The sequence below is a fragment of the Amblyomma americanum genome, unplaced genomic scaffold (genome assembly GCF_052857255.1).
Source record: "Amblyomma americanum isolate KBUSLIRL-KWMA unplaced genomic scaffold, ASM5285725v1 scaffold_69, whole genome shotgun sequence".
Classification (NCBI taxonomy): domain Eukaryota; kingdom Metazoa; phylum Arthropoda; class Arachnida; order Ixodida; family Ixodidae; genus Amblyomma; species Amblyomma americanum.
The window spans coordinates 133,990-153,106 of NW_027526541.1; the positions used below are offsets into that span (position 1 = coordinate 133,990).

The 19,117-nt window shown below is 46.5% G+C and overlaps 1 long non-coding RNA gene across 1 annotated transcript; it reads left to right on the plus strand.

The window, feature by feature from the left end:
- The first annotated feature begins 6,376 nt into the window (after positions 1–6,376).
- On the plus strand, positions 6,377–16,996 carry LOC144112350 (uncharacterized). The gene is made up of 5 exons (XR_013310227.1): positions 6,377–6,614; positions 6,819–6,910; positions 7,949–8,059; positions 10,881–11,113; positions 16,899–16,996. It is a non-coding gene; the product is annotated as an uncharacterized LOC144112350 (long non-coding RNA).
- The last annotated feature ends 2,121 nt before the right edge of the window (positions 16,997–19,117 follow it).

The following is a 19,117-nucleotide window of genomic DNA, read 5'->3' on the forward strand; positions in this document are numbered from 1 at the left end:
AAAAAGGTTGCTGGAGGAGCCCTTGCAGCATCTTGGCCTTAGTTTGAGCAGCCCGCTCTTGCTATCATTTGGCGCCACCACATTTGGGTTCAGCCACAGATCTGTTTGTACCGCTATTCTATACTTCCTGATAGAATCTCACCGACTGCCTTGCTAAGTGTTCCAAACTTTTATTTTCTCTCACTTAGTACATTGTGACTTAATCATTATTAATTAATCCCTCTCTTTATTATTATTCTTATAATTTTGAAATCAAAACTCTCATCCCTTTTCTGTTCATGACAAAGAATTCACCGGTGTTGCGCTCCCACGTGCTTTTCCTTTTTATTAACTGCGTTCAGGTGAATAGCCACCCGATTCTTGGCCGATCCCCCAGTGTGGGTATGTGCCATCTTTTGATAGGCAAACAACAACAACAACTCACCAGGCGTGTCTGTAGAGAATTTCGTCTCTTTATTGCAGTTTTACTTGAGATCTACTTTTATCGCCTTTGACAACCTGCCTTTTTTGCAGCGCAATGGAATTTGTATTGGGTCATGCGTGGCTCCAATTTTGTGCGATATATTTTTAGCAAAAGTAGATCAGCAGTTAGATAGGTATCTTAAAGGGAGGGGGGGGGGGGGTTTAAAGGTATTTAGATATGTTGACGATTTTTTAGTGCTTTTAAAAAGGCAGACGGTCTACGCCTACCCATCTACAGTTGGCGAAGTTATAGACGCTTTTAACAAACATGGACTCGGGCTAAAATTCAGCCATGAACTACCTTACGCAGCTGTTTTACAGTTTTTAGGTCTGAAACTAACGTTCTCTGAAAGACACGTCTGCTGGGCCTATTACCCTCGTGCGAAAAAGGATTTCCTGCCTTATGATTCGGCACACTCGAAGACTGTTAAAAGAGCCATTGCTTCGCACTGTTTTGAATCCTGTCTCAAAAAATCGTGCCCGCATCAGATGCAATCAAGTTTTCAGAATCAGATTAGCCGACTATTGTCAGCGGGTTTCCCCCCTTCGGTCTCAATTGCTGTTGCTGAAACCCTGCTTCAGAAATTGAAGACTGGTACAAGAAGACTGAATGATGACCGTCGGAAGGCTGATAAGCCTGTGGTTTTGCCATACCTGCACAAGAAAGTGGCCAACAGGCATGGGGTGTCCGTTGTATTTTCGGCACCCAACAAGCTGGGAAAGTTGTGCCCTCGCATTTGTGGCTCCAAGAAAAGAGGATGCCAGATACGACATGACACACCGTTTGTCAAGTGCTCAACAGGCGTGATCTATGCCATTCCCATGACGTGTGGAAAGATTTATGTAGGCGAAACTGGCCGTGGCATCAATGAACGATTGGGGGAACATGCCCGAAATTTAAGTCAATTAAAAGACAAGTAGGCACATTTGGTTGCGCACGTAATTAAGTTCAGAGGATGCGTGGCTCGTTTGGCTGAGACTAGGATTCTAGGAAAGAGTGCCGACAAGACTGCGCGTGTTAGCCTGGAAGCCTACTATATCAAGAAATATGCAGACACTTGCATCAGCACTCCCTCGTTATCACTTTTTGTAGCTGAAATAGACTTTTTGGAAGCAGCTAACGTTTGAGTGCTTGCTGGTATCCTTATTGATTGTCCGCTCTCCTCCTTTTTCACCTCTGTTGCTCGCCTTAGTTAAGGCGTGCCTCCGCTCAATAAAATTCAGTTGTCAGTCAGCGCTCGTGTCGTGTCTTGTCCTTCTTGTGTGGTTGCATGTTTTTGCGCTGCTCCGTTCCTTTTCTTATCAGACACCAAGCCCCTATTTCTAAACAGATGATGTGCGTAGACTTGGGTAAATAAGATGCTATATTTGTTAACAACCATCTCAGCTGAGCACACACGACTAACCAACGCATTTAAGGCACGAGAAGTTCTGTTCTTGAATGCCTCTGTAACGGCTTGCCTGTATGGTGATCCGTTATCCAATAAGTGGGCTACGGTATGTAGAACACTGATTTATTCGAAGTTCTTTTCGTTTAGTTCATTTTGAACTTCCTTGCTGCGCCCCACACATCTTTGCTGTGAGTGCAAACGTGCACTCAGTCGCACAGGCGGATGGTAAGAATCGGATGAATATATTGCATCACAGTGGCCTTACATCCACTACATGTCATCCATCCACTGCTTACGAGCTAACAGAAAGCGCAAGGCGCACTCAGCGCTAAACGTCTGTAAATTCTTTTATATATAAATTTTTCTATCAACTTGCCGGTGCTCGACGTTAGCGATATTGAGTGATATTGAAGAAAAAAAGAATTTGCGCCGCTGAGCATGCAAGCCTGCTCAGGCTCGTCTGGAAGAGAGGTGCTTAACAGCACATTTTATGACGTTCGCAGTTTCAGAGGACCTAGCGATGCCTCGCGCATACATCAGACATCGAAACGACATCAACATAAAAACGTTGCAACTTGCAAGCGTGAACTGAAAAACGTTGCAATTGTGCAACAAGACTATGAGTCGTAGTCACCTCGCCGCAAATGCAAATATATATGAGCCATACAGGAAGAAGTTGTGGATCTGCTGCACGTTGAAAAGACGAAGGCGCTGCCAAAGAGCCACATGTGCAGTGCCGACATTCCTAGCTTGTAAGACAGTGAAGCAGACCAGTTTTAAGAAAGCAACGCGAAGGGGAGGGTGTTTAATCGGAGAGTGATAGAGACGATTTATTTATCGCAATTTAGTGACAGAGACGACGACGGGGACACTGATGACAGTTACACACGTCGCCAGTGAGCGAACACGAGAAACGTCTACACACACCTTTGATAAAGTGTTCCAATATTTATAGTACTGTTTCATCGTTAGTTAGTGGCCTCTGCCTAAAGAACATCTACCACTCGAAAATTTGGCGTTTCTCTTTGCCCTTGACGTCGACAGCGTCGAGACACGCCGTGAAGGTTTCTTCGGTCGTTCGCTGTTGGGAACCGGATAGCTAGTTTTTTTTTTGTTGTTGTTTCAGTGTGCCTTACGTCACTGCTATTCGTCATCAGGAGCCATCGCAATTAGGACCAGAAGGTTTGTCCTCTAGTGTGAGTACTTCGTCATAAAGGCAGGCTATGCTTGTTTAGCTTGTGCTACTTTCAGAAAAAAAAAAGCTTCCAGTGAAATATACACATCCTTTAAAGGCAATTTAGCGATCTGGACGCACTAGTAGGGCGCCCTCTAAGAAAAAAAGGTGTAAAAATGGTGCATCGTCATGATTTATGCTATCTGAAGACGCATGGACTGAAGATGCTTTCTCATAACACCCACTTGGACGTCGTTAGTCTAGCTGTTTCGGAAAAATTACACCCTTTTTTTACTCTCTTAACACCAGCTCTGTTCCCCCGCGCGAAGACGCTGTCCAACAAAGTATAGATTGGTTTGGTTTGGTTTATGGGGGTTTAACGTCCCAAAGCGACCCAGGCTACGAGAGACGCCGTAGTGAACGGCTCCAGGAATTTCGACCACCTGGGGTTCCTTAACGTGCACTGAAACAAAGTATGCATCCCGCACCCCCTCCCCTCTCGAAGATGGCCCTCTCCCGAAAGCAGGGTGGCTGGGTTATTTTGAGGACAATAGCTAAGAACTATGCTGGCTTCGCCTAGCCAGAGCAGGTAGGCGTGAGTCATCTGTGGACACACGCTTCCCCCTGCATTGATCCTTTTGATCAGTGACTTAAAGGACGCCGGCGAAACTGACCGCGCCTGCTCGCTTCTGCAAGGGCCCAGAAGGTGCAAGCACTGAAGCCCGGAAGCGTGTTTCGTGGAAGAACACGTGCAGCGATCTCCTCCCCATTTTCGCCTAACCTGGTCGGCAAAAATGGCGGACGAGGAGGCTTGGCGCATGCGCAGAACGTTACTGGAAAAAGGTGCATATGCTGCGATCAGCCACGACAACCATCACGCATGCAATCATGCTCTTGGCTGCTAACGATCAAAATAATAACTAATATTCGGCGCATGTGCTTTCATACTTACGATTGGGTATCGTTTTAAAAAAAAGTAGTAAGTCGGCAAAGACCGACGGCATGATGGGTTCTTTGTCACTCCGTTGACCAATTGCAGCTCTGAACGAAATCATCATTTTAACGCCTCGTTAATGTCCTCCATATTGCGTTGCTCGTTACAGTCGCTCGAGTCTTAACTGGAATATCACCAATCCCAGACGATTAAAAAAAATGATTAAGGTTAATATGCACACAAGTTATTAAATCCAAAGCTCACGAACGAGCGATATTGTTGACGCAGTAATTTTATGTTAACTGACAATGTATTGTAATGTAACTCCAGATCCCAAATAAATTGCACTCTCATATTTCTGCCTCATTTCGACAAAAAACGAGCCGTACTCGCTGATAAATGCATCATATTCACCACTAATACTAAGAACGCTGAAAGACAAGAACTAGGGAAAGAATAATTCGGCAGCTCAAGTGCATTGTGAATATGGACTGAACATTGCAGTTTAGCTGATCTCTCTGAAACTCCTCAACGCAGTGTAAAAGACGTTTCCTTTCCAAGAAGTTTACGGATCCTTTCTCTCTACAGTACATAGCGAAGCCCATAGTAATCAGTTATCAAGACTGCTGCATTTCCTGGTCTTGTTTTGGCATCTACAAATGTTTCACACAGAATCAGTTCGATTTCAGCTTATTTTAAATTGATAAACAGAAAGCGAGGCGACCAACGCAATTTAATTCTATTACGAACCTGGCTCTTTCGGGTTTCTTGCTGAAATTGTGCTGCATGCTTACAAGAGTAGAAATTAGCTTAAACTCAGTGTACGTGTACATCATTTCTAGCTTTTAAGTTGTTTCGCGCAGCTTTAATGCACTCAAGCAGTACAGATGGGCAGAAATGTAGCCGTCTCCATTTTTTTCATAGTAGTGCAATGAAAACATTAAATTCAGCAACAAACTGGGTGCCACGAAAAACATTAACCAAGGCGCTAATATTATTGCAGTGCATTGTGAATTCTGATGGAATGGCTCATGGGTCAGGAAATAACTTTTTCTTTTTAACGGTAATGATGAGCACTAAACACTACATTGCACTGGATAGGCGCAACCCGAAGACCCAAGCTCGAAAATAAATGAAGCTTTGGCGCATAAACCGACAGGCTTTCCTTCATCACCGTAAGTTGTTTCGGATGATTGAGACTTTATCTTGTACGCACAAATAAAACTGAAATAAACGACGCATTGTATCGCACTGATGAACCCATCTTTAACAACAACCCAAATTCAGTGGTGGTTGTTACCTAGCTTGAATAAAATGAAAGCACGTATAATAGACGGAATCGCCCGCACTGCCTGTAGCTCGAAGCGTCTTAACACGTGCTTGGGCTGGCAGTGCTCAATTTCTGCTCAGTAGACCCATCCTTGAAAATTTTTCGAGAACTCCGCGTACACTCGAGCGATGATAGGTGAGAACTGCTGCATAAGCAGTGGTCGACTGTCGTTTGAAACCCTCCTCTGCGCCATCTTCCCCAAAGGTTCAAATGTATTAAATTCCCTTCGTTTACCTGAAACTTCTGTACACTCGGAACGGGTTTACTAGACTACTTCGAAACAAAGCTGTTTTTTTTTTATTCGGAATCTCCGGAAGCGTGCGGCCCATAAGCAACAAAGAAAGTTTAAATTTCCTATCAATATTACAAACTGTTACTGTATCTGAAGTGCAATCAGTAATGCTATAGCATTTACATCGCTTTTTTAGCCAGTTCTATGAATAACTTCGAAGTACAGAAAGGGAAACTTATTGATAGTCATTTCGCAGTGCATTCCCTGTGCGACATAAATGAGACCACATTTACGGTAGCATCTGCGTATTTACCTATACTGCGTAATAGCTGGCTATATATTTCTCTCGCTATCCTCTCCCTGTGTCCCGGCAACATTCTTTTCCTTCATTCTTTTTTTCTTTTTTTAAAAAATAAACCACTACTACTATTAGAAAACCTTCAAACGCATACTGCAAGGAAGATGAGGAACAGTCGAGTAAAAAAAAGTCTCGCCGCGCTCCTTGTCCCTGAGAGCGGAAGAGCTATGGGCGCCCCGAGAACGCGGAAAAATGTATGCCGCATGGGTAGGGTAACATGGGCAGAGGGGGGCGTATGTAAGAAGAATGCAAGCACATTGAAAACGCCGAAGCCTGTCGCCCCGCATGCGGGCAGCGTTACCGCGGAGCACTGCTGGGAAACATGTTGGGTGACCTTCCCTCAGTCAGAGGAGAAAAGGAAAAGAGGGCAAGCGCGGCTCCCTGCCCAACAGAAGACGCGAAGCACTGTTTCTTTTTTTACATTGTATACCTTTCCCTTCGCTCTTTAGGTCACGTATCTGTCTATTTGGATTGGCTATTTGCACTCTTAAAGTCGAAGAAGAAGCCGATGTTTGCGCTGACGCTAGCCGTAGCCACCGTAGCTGTCTATCTGTTTACAACGCTTTTTGAATTCGGTTGTGCGATTACTTCGTCGTGCACGCTTCATGGCTACGTGACGCTGCAGTGACCGACACCTTCGCGAAAGAGTCAGCGTCTGAAAGAAACAGCTCACGCGAGATCTTCGCGGCGAGCTCATCGTACGGATTCTTTGCGCCAAATTTCAACCATACATGTAAGTGACCTTTTCGTTTGGTCTTACATGGTTTTCACCTATCATCAAATTGTGGTGTATTGAATAACGATGTTTTATCATTGATTGTGTGCGCGAGCCGGTACTTGTTGCTGTTTTTTTTTTTTTGAGCTGACTCCGTAGCGGCCGGAGGGAGCCGATTCGTGTACAACGCACGATCATTCTCAATGCTTTCTTTCGCTGCAGGCTCTGACCCTTCGGATCCTCCGCGCAAGAATATTGCCTGTCGTCTCTTCAACGCAACGTGTTTGTCCCTCCTGACGACCATTCAGGATGAGGTATGTCTAAAGCAGTCTCCGTTCATAAAAGGGCGAGTAAATTAGTGTGCACGCTTCTGTGGCACGACGTACTGCGCGAAGTGCTCATATCTACCGCAGCACTGTATCTGATTCTCATTGGACAGTAAACCTGTTATAATTTTAGCGCTACAAGAAGACTCCACCTGCCAGGTCGCTTTTTTTTCTTCTCTCGTGTGTGGATGGACGGCGTAATTTTTTTTTTTTTTACTGTTGAGCAGAAAGCAAACGATAAAACAGTAAACGTGGAACGTTGATACTCAAGAAATTCGCAGCTCATTTGAGTTGTGCGTTTCCTGGCGTGCGGCCTTTTTCGCACTCACCTTGCAATATTCTTTGCTAACCCAGAGGGTGGCTTATCATGCCAGCAGTTTTACTGTATTCGAATGGAAGGTGCGTGTGCGAATGGTGCTAGTAACTTATCCTTCAGTCAGGCTGAGGACTAATGGTGAAAAGTGGTCTTTTTTAGTTTTTTGCAAGTGAAAAGGTCTGGGCTAGTTGGTGACCAAACATTTGACCACAAAAGCATACAGTCTGTCACCTCTTTTTGTGCTCTTGTGTTCTCTTAAGTTCAGTTCAGCACGCAATCCTTGTGTGAGATTGTAGACTTTGTAGTGTAGTTTCTAAGCTTTTTCTGTTATGAATATTTTGAACCTCGTACGCAGTAACAATATAGTTCTTTCTTTCTTCTACACTTGCTGTTGTTAGACAATTAGTTAATTATGTCAGGCACTTAGTGACAATTCACTGGTACGCAGCGATTGTAGTGTAAGAAGTTTGTCTATGCTTACTGTGCGAGCAGCTGTCCAGTATAAACTAGTGCACTGCGTCAGTTACGTCTCTTATAAATACGTGACAAGTGCTGTTCTGGATAAAATTTTGATTGAAATGTTGTGGTTTCTCACTGTCAAAATATTCCTGCTGTTTCTTGAGCATGTCCGCTGCCATTATGTGGTTTAATTATTATACAAGTTATGACCAGCCGTTAGACTAATGCTATCAATGGTGCTTCTCTTGCAGTGCTCCTGACAGTAGGAGGGATGCAAAGGCACACAAGCACTGTTGCTCCTGGCACTGAAGTTTGCCTGGCTTCTTCAAAACCGCACAAGTAGTCAAGTCTAGATTTGTGTGGTATGTATTTTTTTATGTAATTACGACATTGTAGCTAGTTCATCATTGCTTGATGTCCATCAGTGAACATAGTATATTATTTGGTGCACCTACAGCCATTCTATTAGGCAGATTTTGGAACCATTGGCTGTTTTGGAGGACTTAGTAGTGAAGGAATTTTTTAATATTGGTTTGTGTAATTGTGATCTTTTTTCTTGTGTTAAGTATCAATGCAGTTTTTTTTTTTTAAAGTAGGCTGGACTTGAGCAAAGGTTTCATATTGAATTAGAGTGAGGGGCACTGCCTGCAATTCATGTGCAGGAAAAGTAAGAAAAAAAATGATGCACAGAATCCTTGGCAGGCTGGCATGCTACCAAACAGATATGACTAGCAGTTTACGCATGTGAAGCTAAATTTGATGTGCAGCTATGCGAGACTGCTTGTCTCCTTTGCACTGTGAACACTTCCTTCTTCAGCAGGAAGGTGATGTTCACTGATGTGAATAATTTCCATAGCTGACGTGAACCCATATTATTTTCGCATTTTCACAATGGAGTGAACTTAAAAATTAATCAAGCTCAGGTGGCCTGCATGTGACAGCAGATATGGAAGGTAACTGTTCTAATAGCCATTCTCTCATGCTGTCAGTCAATATTTACAGTTTAATCATGCTAAGCATCTGAAAAAATGTTACATAATATGAGGTTGCATTCTACTGTTCCGGCAAAATGTAATTCATGAGAATTACTGCTGCTGCATATTCTGCAAGCATTGGATAAAGCAGCACTATGTATATAAAAAGTCGAGGTGTAGAATTTGTTCGAGCAAAAATAGTGCTTTAGAAGGAGATTATTTTATGCTGCCTCTGTAATTAATGTGGTGTTTCAGTAAAAGCTGGTTGAGTAAGCAAAGCTTTTTGCACAGGCATAATGTAGAGAAACGTAGTGTAAAACCATGCAGCTATGAACCTGAACTAAAGCTACATTTATTATAATAATCCCTATAATTTTGTGTGTACGACGTCATCTGATTACCACATGAGTGGAGACGACTCTTTAGCTGTGTAAGCTGGCCTGGCAATTATTTCGGTTTTAGCCAGAAGCATTTCCTTGTTTACCAGGAGTGGTACCCTAAAATACAAACAGATACAAATGCCTTTATTTCAACATTAGGTGATGTTAGGAGGTGCACCCAAAAAGCCTTTTACCCCTGAGTAAAGCTTAAATTTGGGCGAGTTGGTAAGTCTCTGTCACCCCTGTCACATACCACTTGTATACCCCTGTTATACCCCTGTCACACGGGCACTGCAAAGGCCTTTGAGATTCAGGTCCTTATATTCAAAGGTGTAAGGAGTGCAGCTGCACGGCACAAATGTTGCGCCTTTGCCGCTAAGGGCCTTGGAGGCTCAGGCGCCCGTCAGAGACCTTTGGAGCCCAAAGGCGCGGCCTTCAGGAACCTGTGATCACAGTGCAACAAATTGTCAAAAAGTAAAAGCAATAAAAAAATAGATACAGCCAACAATGTTTGAAAACATATTTTTTTTAAATACGAAAGGTGTATCTGGCTTTGCTTTTACTACGGGTATTTATATTTTATGCCCAGATTTTAAGCCAGTGAAAGTGTTGCAGCAACACCGAGTGCCCCTGGTGGCCAAGGCAATACACAAAACCTGCTGCTGCTGATGAGAGTAGCTGCTGCAATTCTTTTAAGGAAGCAGTTAGAATGAAAAAAAATTGTCCGAGCTCAACGAATGAACAGACTACACTTTAATTTTAAAACACTCACTTCAGCCGGCTCAAGCACAGCAGCGGGTGCTAAGCCTGAACGACAGTTACACCTTTGGGCTGCACCGTGTAGCTGCGTCGCTGCTCTTTTAAGCTTTTGCTCCTTTGAGGAATGCCGTTTGAAAGGGGTATTAGATTGGCTTGACAAAGGAGTGCGTCCTCTCCCTTATTATAATTTATAGGGCATAGCCTTTTTGTCATGTCCGAGCATTTTTCCAGGAATTTAAACTGTTTCAAAAGGCAGGGACAATGGGATGCACCCAGAAAAGCCATCGCAGGCACAAGCTTCCTGTTGTTTTTAACTAATAGGCAATGAATTCACAGGTAATGTATGCAGGAAAGCAGAACATACTGATAATTACAGCTGGCAATATCACTGACACTTAGCTAATCACCTACACTTCCCTTTTTATTCACATCATGGGCTACAAAACATATATCGGCTGTAAGGCCGCTGTGGCTAGCGCCGGGCGCTTTCGGCTCGCCTGGCACCGAAAGAGAAAGTGTGGAACTCCTTGGAAGGCTCTCGTGTGCACGCGCGCTCCTGATTGCATTCTATCGCGCTGACAGGTCCTCCTCTCTCGTGACCTTGACCTAGCGGCGCGCGGCTGGGCGATTCTAGAAGCCGCGACAGCGTCCCGAAGGTGGGCGGAGAGGGGAACAAGTGTCAGTGCCGCGGCACCTACTTCCTCTCCCAGTGCCCTTGCTCATCTCTTGAACATTCGGACCACGCTATGAGAGTGCGCGCTGCATGTTTTCATTCGGTTTTTGCGTTGGGCTTCGAACGAGTGAAGTGGCAAGCTCCGGCTTCGATAAGCCGTGAGAAGAGAGCTCAGGGCTCATGTGTTTGTAGTGTCAAGCATGCTGCTTCAGTTTTATTCCCTGTGTGTGTGCCTGTCCTGTGTTTAAACGTTTGATAAAGATGAACTTCCCTGTACCTGCCTCGTCCTCTGTGTGCCCATGGTCTGCACTTCGTGCTACACGTCACCCGCCAAATCACCTGCATCTCGGGGAAGAGAGGTGTAGGATAAGAACCTTTGAAAACCTTACTGGCGCAGTCGACAAGGATTCGGCAACCACCGGCACTCCGCAAGAGCCAGCCCGTATCGTGAGCCAGGCGCAACGTCTTCCTGCGCTCATCTAGACCACCGGTCATTCAACGAGGGAGAGGAGTCTTGGACGTGTGCAGGGGACCTAGGGACCACAACCGGCGGCGGTCCGAGGCTCCGATGTCAAGTAGTGGCCCCTACAGAGAGGAGCGACGCGGCGGGGAGGAGCTACGGTTGCTTAGGTGAGCGGGATTTCTTTCGTCCGTTGGCGTGCGTAGCTCAGGCATTAGAGCTGGGAGATGCGTAGTGTTGGCTGGCGAAGAGTGGGTAAGAACAAAGCAGGGGGAAGTAGTCAGATTGACATTCCAGGGACAGACACTACTCAGATGGATACTCCAGGGACAGGCGCTAGTCAGATTGACGCTCCAGGGACAGGCGCGAAAGAAAGACGCCACATTCACAATGAACCAGTCGCAGCTCGAGTACGAACTCGAGGCCGCAGCACTCGAGGCCGCAGTGCTCAGCGAGCTAAAGCTAACCCCGTCACAATACTTCAAGTGTTCGAGAAGGCATGTAAGGGGAAGGCCGAGACTTGGATGCAGTTTGCCTTCTGTACGCGTACCTACTTTGATTATTACCTCCGAGCCAGAAAGGCGTAAACAAAAAAAGAAATAGTTTCTATAATGATAGCGGACCGCATAAAATGCGTCCTTAGCACTGAAGGATTGGAGTATATCCGTCTGCGCGAGGGCGAAAAGTGGCTTACACCTAAGTAGCTGGCGCGCGATCTCGACACGTTCGAGGATGCTAAGGGCAAAGGAAGAGCGGTGCGGCCAATTTCGACAGCGCCTGAGAGCCCCAAGGAGAGCGAAGTAAGCACCAGAAAGCGGACGGGCTGCTTCGCATGTCGCAAAGAGGGGCATATCGCTAGAAATTTTCTGGCCTCTGGGCAGATCGCCAATCGCAAGAAGGACAACGTCACCGCAAAGGGGGCGCGAACCAACAGGGTTGCAGTAGCAACCGAGGAAAGCAGAGGGGCTTGTGAGGTAGTTCAAGGTGACGACGCGTTGGTCGCCGAGATAAAAACACGAGCAGAGAATGACTGCGTGCGGACCTCTAAGTTACAAGAAGTCGAGACAGAATGCGCCGGTGTGCCCACCAACGCCGTTGTCGACACGGGCGCGGAGATTACTGTGGTTAGGGAAGACATTGTGCCGAGTGAATATCACAAGCCTGCAGGCAGGATCAAACTGGTCTGCGCCTTTGACAAGAAGGTTGATGCAGCGCTAGTCACTATACCTATGAACTTGAGACGTCAGAGACTAACTGTGGAGACCCCCCAGAGAGCACACGTTGTGTGCGCCCTTACCAACGAGCTCTCGAAAGACCTGAATTGCTGGATCACGCGAGAGGACTGGGAGCTAATACAGCAACTGGACCACGGCAGTGAGACACGGGCCGTAAACCAGCTCACTGCGACTGGGCCCACAAACAACATTCGGGAGACTACGTGCCGTGAGCACTCTGAGGAGACAGCATGTGAGGAAAGCCCCGATATGACCCCCGATACGGTGATCGAACAAGACGCCGATGCACGCGACGCGGCGAGTCAGCGTGTAAAATTACGCGAGGCTCAAATTGGCGACGACAGCTTGACAAAAGCGTGGACCGATGCCAAAGAAGGGAAGGGGGAATGTTTGTGTCTGACGGACTACTCTTCCATCAGGACACAATCATGGGCACAAAGGTGAAGCAGCTTGTTTCGCCAGCTGAAAGGCCGAAGGATGTCCTGACGCTGGCACGCGACTCACTGTGGGGAGGCCACTTGGGCCCGAAGAAGACCAAACAAACCCAGAATAAAATACAGCTTCTTCTGGCCTGGACTAGAAGCAGACGTGGCCGAGCATTGTAAAACGTGTCACACGTGTCAGATTCGGTCGGATAGATTCCAAACTGACAGAATCCTTATTACACCGCTCACCAGACCTCCAGACCTGAACACCCCTTCCAGATCGTAAACGTCGACATGGTTGAACCTCTTGAGGTACCGTTGCCCCGAGGACACAAGTATGCCCTTTGCTTTGTCGACCTCTGTACCTGCTGGACAGAAGTTGTGTGCTTGCGATCGTTACCAGCGAAGGCAAAATGCAGTGCCTTGCTAGAGATCTTTAGCCGTACCGGAAGGGATATGTTCGGAACAAAGGACAAACTTCAAATCACAACTGACGCACAAAATGGTGTCTAGGCTAGGCTGTTCACCTCGCTTTTTCATGCCAGAGCATCCCGAAAGCAATGGCACGGTGGAGAGATGGAACCGCATATTAAAAAATATGCTTTACCACGTCATACAAAAAACCTAAGAAACGGAGACAGGTTGGTCCCTTATGTTCTTTGGGCATTAAGAGAAGTCCCCCACGAAACAACGGGTGTCGCACCATTCAGGTTGCTTTACAGTAGAAACCCGACAGGACTGCTCGCGATTCTAATAGGAACCTGGACAGGTGAAGTGGCATTCCTGAGGACCTTACGGGAGGAACCAGCGCGATATCTGAAGCAGTTACGCGAACAACTCGAGATCGCTGCGGACAAGGCCGGGCTCACAGCAAGCGCGCGGCAGGGTAGCTACGCGCAGTCTTACAACCGGGCGACACGGCAGAAAACTTTTGATGTCGGGGACCGTGTACTGCTCTTCGACACCGATCGTGACACAAAACTAGCGCCAAAGTGGCGGGGCTCCTTTACAGTTATTGCGCGCGAAAGGGAGCATTCTTAGCGGATCGCATTGGAGGGCGTACAAGCTCCATTGTACATGCAAATCGCCACCGACCGTACTACACTAGAACCGGGCACGTGGGTGTCGTTCTTGATGAAGACGCAGAGTTCAGGGAAGTAGAATACACACCCCGCATACCACATGGTAAAAGTATTGCTCCGCTGACTCAGGAAAAACTAGCTCACATAAGTGAGAAGCAGCGCGCTGATGTAGGGACTGTCTTCGCGAAATACTGTGACCTGTTTCGCGAGATGCCGGGTATTGCAAAGGTCGGAAAGCATCGCATCGGGCTAGAAGATGGGCACCAACCTAAATGGTCATTCCCGTATAGAGTCCCAGAGCTTCTAGAGACCGAAGTCAGCCGACAAGTAAACAAACTCTCGGAAATGGGACTGATTTACCCAATCGAGATCAAGTACGCACACCCCGTCGTATGCGTCGGGAAGAAAGACTGTTCAGTGCGCCTCTGCATAGATTATCGCACTTTGAATGCGGCTACATGCGCCGATGCATTTCCTATGGCGCACCCACAAGAGCTTGTACTGAAAGTCTGACATGCTAAGTTCATCACGCTAGTAGACTTACGTCATGGGTACTGGCAAGTACCTATGGCCCCAGAGAGTTGGCATATGACTGCTTTTGCCATGCATGACGGTCAATATGCCTGGCGCGTCATGCCATTCGGCTTGAAGAATGCGGCGGCATCGTTTCAAAAGATCATGAACACAGTGCTGGCAAAAGACCAAGATTATGCCACGGCATACCTAGACGATATAGCCATATTCTCCGCGACATGGCATGACCATTTGAAACAGCTAGATGCAGTTCTCCACCTACGTAAGGCAGGGTTTCGGGTGAGTGCGGAGAAATGCCAAATTGTGTGAAGTCACATTAAATACCTCAGCCAAGTTGTAGGTGGTGGAACGCATTCGCCGGGCCCAGAAAAGTTAGCGGCGATTAGAGATATCATGCCACCAACCACCAAAAAACAGCTTCGCAGTCTCCTTGGGCTCTGCAGCTACTGCCGCGAGTACGTAAAGAACTACGCAGAGGTAGCAGCGCCATTAACAGCGAGGGGTACCCAACTTGATTCCATGGTCGGCCAAGGCACTGCGGTCACTGGAATGGCTGAAAAATTCACTTTGCCATGCGATGTCTCTGAGCACGCCAGACTTAGAACAGCCGTTCCGGCTTTTTACAGATGCCTCCAAAATTGCAGCTGATGCTTGTCACGCGCAAATGGGGAAAGATGGCCGGGAGAAGCCTATCGCATTTGCCAGCCACCGCTTCACCCCAACTCAGGCACGTTAGTCCACAGTAGAACGAGAAGCATTTGCAATTATTTGGTCACTGGAAAAATTCGAGCTCTGGGTATTCGAAGCACAGGTTCGCATAGTGTCGGACCATAACCCTCTTTCCCATCTTGCCACGAGTACGGCATATGGCGCCAAACTCGCCAGGTGGGCACTTGCATTGCAGCGCTATAATGTCACAGTCAGCAACAGAAAAGGGTCGTCTAATGGAAACGCCGACGCGTTTTCCCAGCTCCCGAATTCTACTTGGCAAGATTAGTCTATTATGTAAGCCTGAGTCACGCACGCTGGTGGGCGTCAACGTTCCCGCTCACCTGTATGGATATGTTTGCCATTGTGTGCGTGGATGATTTGCGAACCGCCCAAAGACATTGTTCGTCACACTGTGAAAACTGCAAGATATTGGACTTGCCGCAAAAGCAGTGCACGTTGGAAATCCACAGTACATTAGAACTGTGCATGTGAACTTCAGATGTTCAGCCGACGAGTCGCGGCCTTGAGTTTGTGTTCAGATTGGCCGGACAAGAAAGCCCAGCAATCTTCTTATGGTGGGGCATGTAAGGCCGCTGCGGCTAGCGCCGGGCGCTCTCGGCGCGCCCGCTGCCGAAAGAGAAAGTGTGGAACTCTTTGGAAGGCTTTCGTGTGCACGCGCGCTCCCGATTGCTTTCCAGCGCACGGGCCAGGTCCTCCTCTCTCGCGACCATGACTTTGCGGTGCGCGGCTGAGCGATTCTAGAAGCCGCGAGCAGCGTCCCAAAGGTGGGCGGAGAGGGGAACAACAGTGTCAGTTCCGCGGCACCTACTTCCTCTCCCAATGCCCTCGCTCGTCTCTCGAACATTCGGATGATGCTATAAGAGTGCACGCTGCATATTTTCATTCGTTTTTTGCGTTGGGCTTCGAACGAGCGAAGTGGCAAGCCGCGGTTTCAATAAGCTGTGAGAAAAGAGCTTGGAGCTCATGTGTTTGTAGTGTCAAGCATGCTGCTTCAGTTTTATTCTGTGTGTGTGTGCCTGTCCTGTGTTTAAACGTTTGATAAAGTTGAACTTCCTTGTACCTGCCTCGTCTTCCGTGTGGCCATCGTCTGCACTTTGTGCTACACGTCATCCGCCAAATCAACTGCACCTCGGGGAAGACAGGTGTAGGATAAGAACCTTTGAAAACCTTACTGTGGCATCAGAGACCAGAACCATAGTGTCACCAGGGGCTGCATAAAACCTTAGCCACTGAATAAATCAGACCACTGGGAAGACCAGGGGCTGCATAAAAGCTTAGCCACTCAATAAATCAGACCACTGGGAAGGCAAACTCTGAAAGCAGAAATGAAAATTCGTAGATGATGGAATGGAAAAGCAGCAAACGAGCAGAAAGCAGCAAACGAGCAGAATTGCAGGTGAGGGATAAGACTTATTTAACAATGAAAGTAAATGAAAATAATATGGAGAACTAAATGCATGAGAATGCAAAGAAGGATTCGTTCACTTGCATTTTATTTTCTCACCTTTTACTAGTTTCCATTTCATACATGTCTTTTTGTTGTCACGACCCTCCCAGTAGTCCGGCATCGGGGATGCCTACAGTTTGACCCTAGAGCTGGGAACAATATTCTGGATTTTTGTGATTTCTTAGTGGTTTTTTGTTTTGTTGGCCACAGCATGAATTTTTTTCTTGACAAGCCAGTGTGCTTGCGATTATGTGAGCATATGCAAGCAATTAAGTATTTGTTATTTGGGACGTCTTTTTGTTTTTTCTGCATATATTTTCTGATCTTGGTTCTCATTAATAAACAGTTGGAAGTCTGCACTTGTGGCATTGTTTTCATGCATCCCCCTTTATTCCTGCCTTTTGTGCAGTTTACATTTTTAGACATGAACTAAGCCCGTGGTCACGTCGTACTAAGCTTTGTAGTTGGAAAGTTTAGTACATGTTTTCTTCTCTGTGCAGGTCAATTACATGGCGCGTACTGCCCCCACCTGTATGGAGAAGACTGCCGGGGCCATTGCTGTAATATGGTGTAGCATGTGGAAAAATAAACACGACGGTATTTTTCTGTCCGATTGTTTGATAAATCCTCTGTGTGCATTCTGCAGTAGTACCTGCACCTGAACACGAGATGACACAGCTTATCTCAGATGTAAGATTTGTCTCAAGATTTCAACACTGCCTGCACTTCCAGAAATACTACAGCTTGCACACTATGGGTCAGCTTTAGACCTGCATTCAATGGGCAGGTTTACGCTACAGAAGGGTAATAGGGCTCTTGTGTGGACAGTATATATATATATATATATATATATATATATATATATATATATATATATATATATATATATATATATATATATATATATATATATATACATATATATATATATATATATATATATATATATATATATATATATATATATATATATATATATATATATATATATATATATATATATATATATATATATATATATATATACCACCGGATAGTGCATAGATAGCCTCTGCAATTGGGCGTTACCTTATACTCTTAAAAGGGTAACATTATCCACCTTGTGAGGGTATACGCTAGCACCACAGGGGCGCAAACTTCGCTCTGTTTTTGTCGATGTAAGTTTAGTTTTTGACAAAGTTGCTTTGCACTTCTAGACGTAGCATAAATTCACCTGCTGAAGGTGCAAGCTTGCACCTTTCATGCTAGGATATGTTTATGCTGTCTAGCACTTGCCCCTCTTAGGAAGCAGTAATGTTATACCTAGCTGGCTTAAAGTTCTTCTTATTGCAGTGCAAGTTTAGGCTATTAGAAGCATAACGTTACACTATGTGCAAAAGCATAAATAGTTAGTCTCCAAGAACTAGCATAACCTTACACCTAAAAAAGATGTCAGATCAGTGATAAGTGACCCCCCAAAGAGACTAGGATGACACGTTTTTTTTTAGAGTGCTATAGGCTGCCTGGCACATTTTATTTTGAGAGAAGAGAGTTTTGAACACACAAGAGAGGGGGGGTGCAAGGTGAGCAGACAAGGAAGAATTGAAAGTTCTCACAGTGAGGAATTCTCATGACATAGCATTCTACTTCTACATGCAAGTTGGTCGACTCCGCCGCTGGAACCCCGACATTGGCACACACCACACGAGTACTGTTCCACGACCACCTTGGACGGAGTGTCCTGATTAATGCAAAAAAAAAAAAAATGCTGGAGGAAAAAAGTCAACGAGTCCGTCTGAGTCGCGGCTGACCACTACCGACCTGGTCCTGAAGAATCCGGTTGTTCCAAGAGGTTGTTAGAAGTGCCAGTTGTCACTGACCGGGAGCTGCGATCCTGACCAGCGGCAGCCAGGACGTTGCGGGACACGCAGTCTAGCCGCCCTGCAACAGCAGGCGACGATTGTCGAGAAGCATAACGCCAGGCAAGCCGAATTCTGGGAAGCCTCGGCCCAGTCCGATGGCGGGGATCTCGGGCTCCATAATGCGCACGATCCCGGCTAAGGGCTGGCCGCGGCCCAGGCCCCGTATGCTGATTAGCCTCGGGCGGCGGTGCACGACAGCGTCTCGGTGGGCCTCCAGAGACCGTTCTCCTGATGCCTGCCCAGCGTCCATGGTGCGACAGCAGAAACCGGCAGGCTTCGTCTTGTGGTGTCGTGCAGAACGAGGGCTCGCAAGCACTCGCGTTACAGCCTGGAATATGGAGAAAGGCGTAGACGGAACGTGGCGCGTGATGAGCTGGCGCACAGCACTAGCGCGTTCCTGCGCGTGATGCGAACGCGCGAGAAAAAGACAATATGCTGATGAAAAAAAAGAAGGCCAGTTTCTCGCTGGACAGGCAGAGCAGCGTTAAACGGACTCAAAATGCTATATAATGTAAGCGCAACGCAATACTGATTGAAGCCCCCGAAGAGCAGAGCAAGTAGAGCCCATACAAAGTGACATGCAGCCGGTAAACCACGGAGGAGGAAGGGAGGCCAGAGCTAGCTGAAGCCATAGACAAACAATGGAAGCAGGAGATATATACTGTGCCATTTCCTTTCCCCCAAAACCAATAATTATTATTTTTAAAATAGGTTTTTGTGGAAAGGAAATGGCGCAGTATCTGTCGCATATATCGGCAGACATCTGAAATGCGCCGTAAGGGAAGGGACAAAGGAGAGAGCGAAAAAAGAACGAGGTG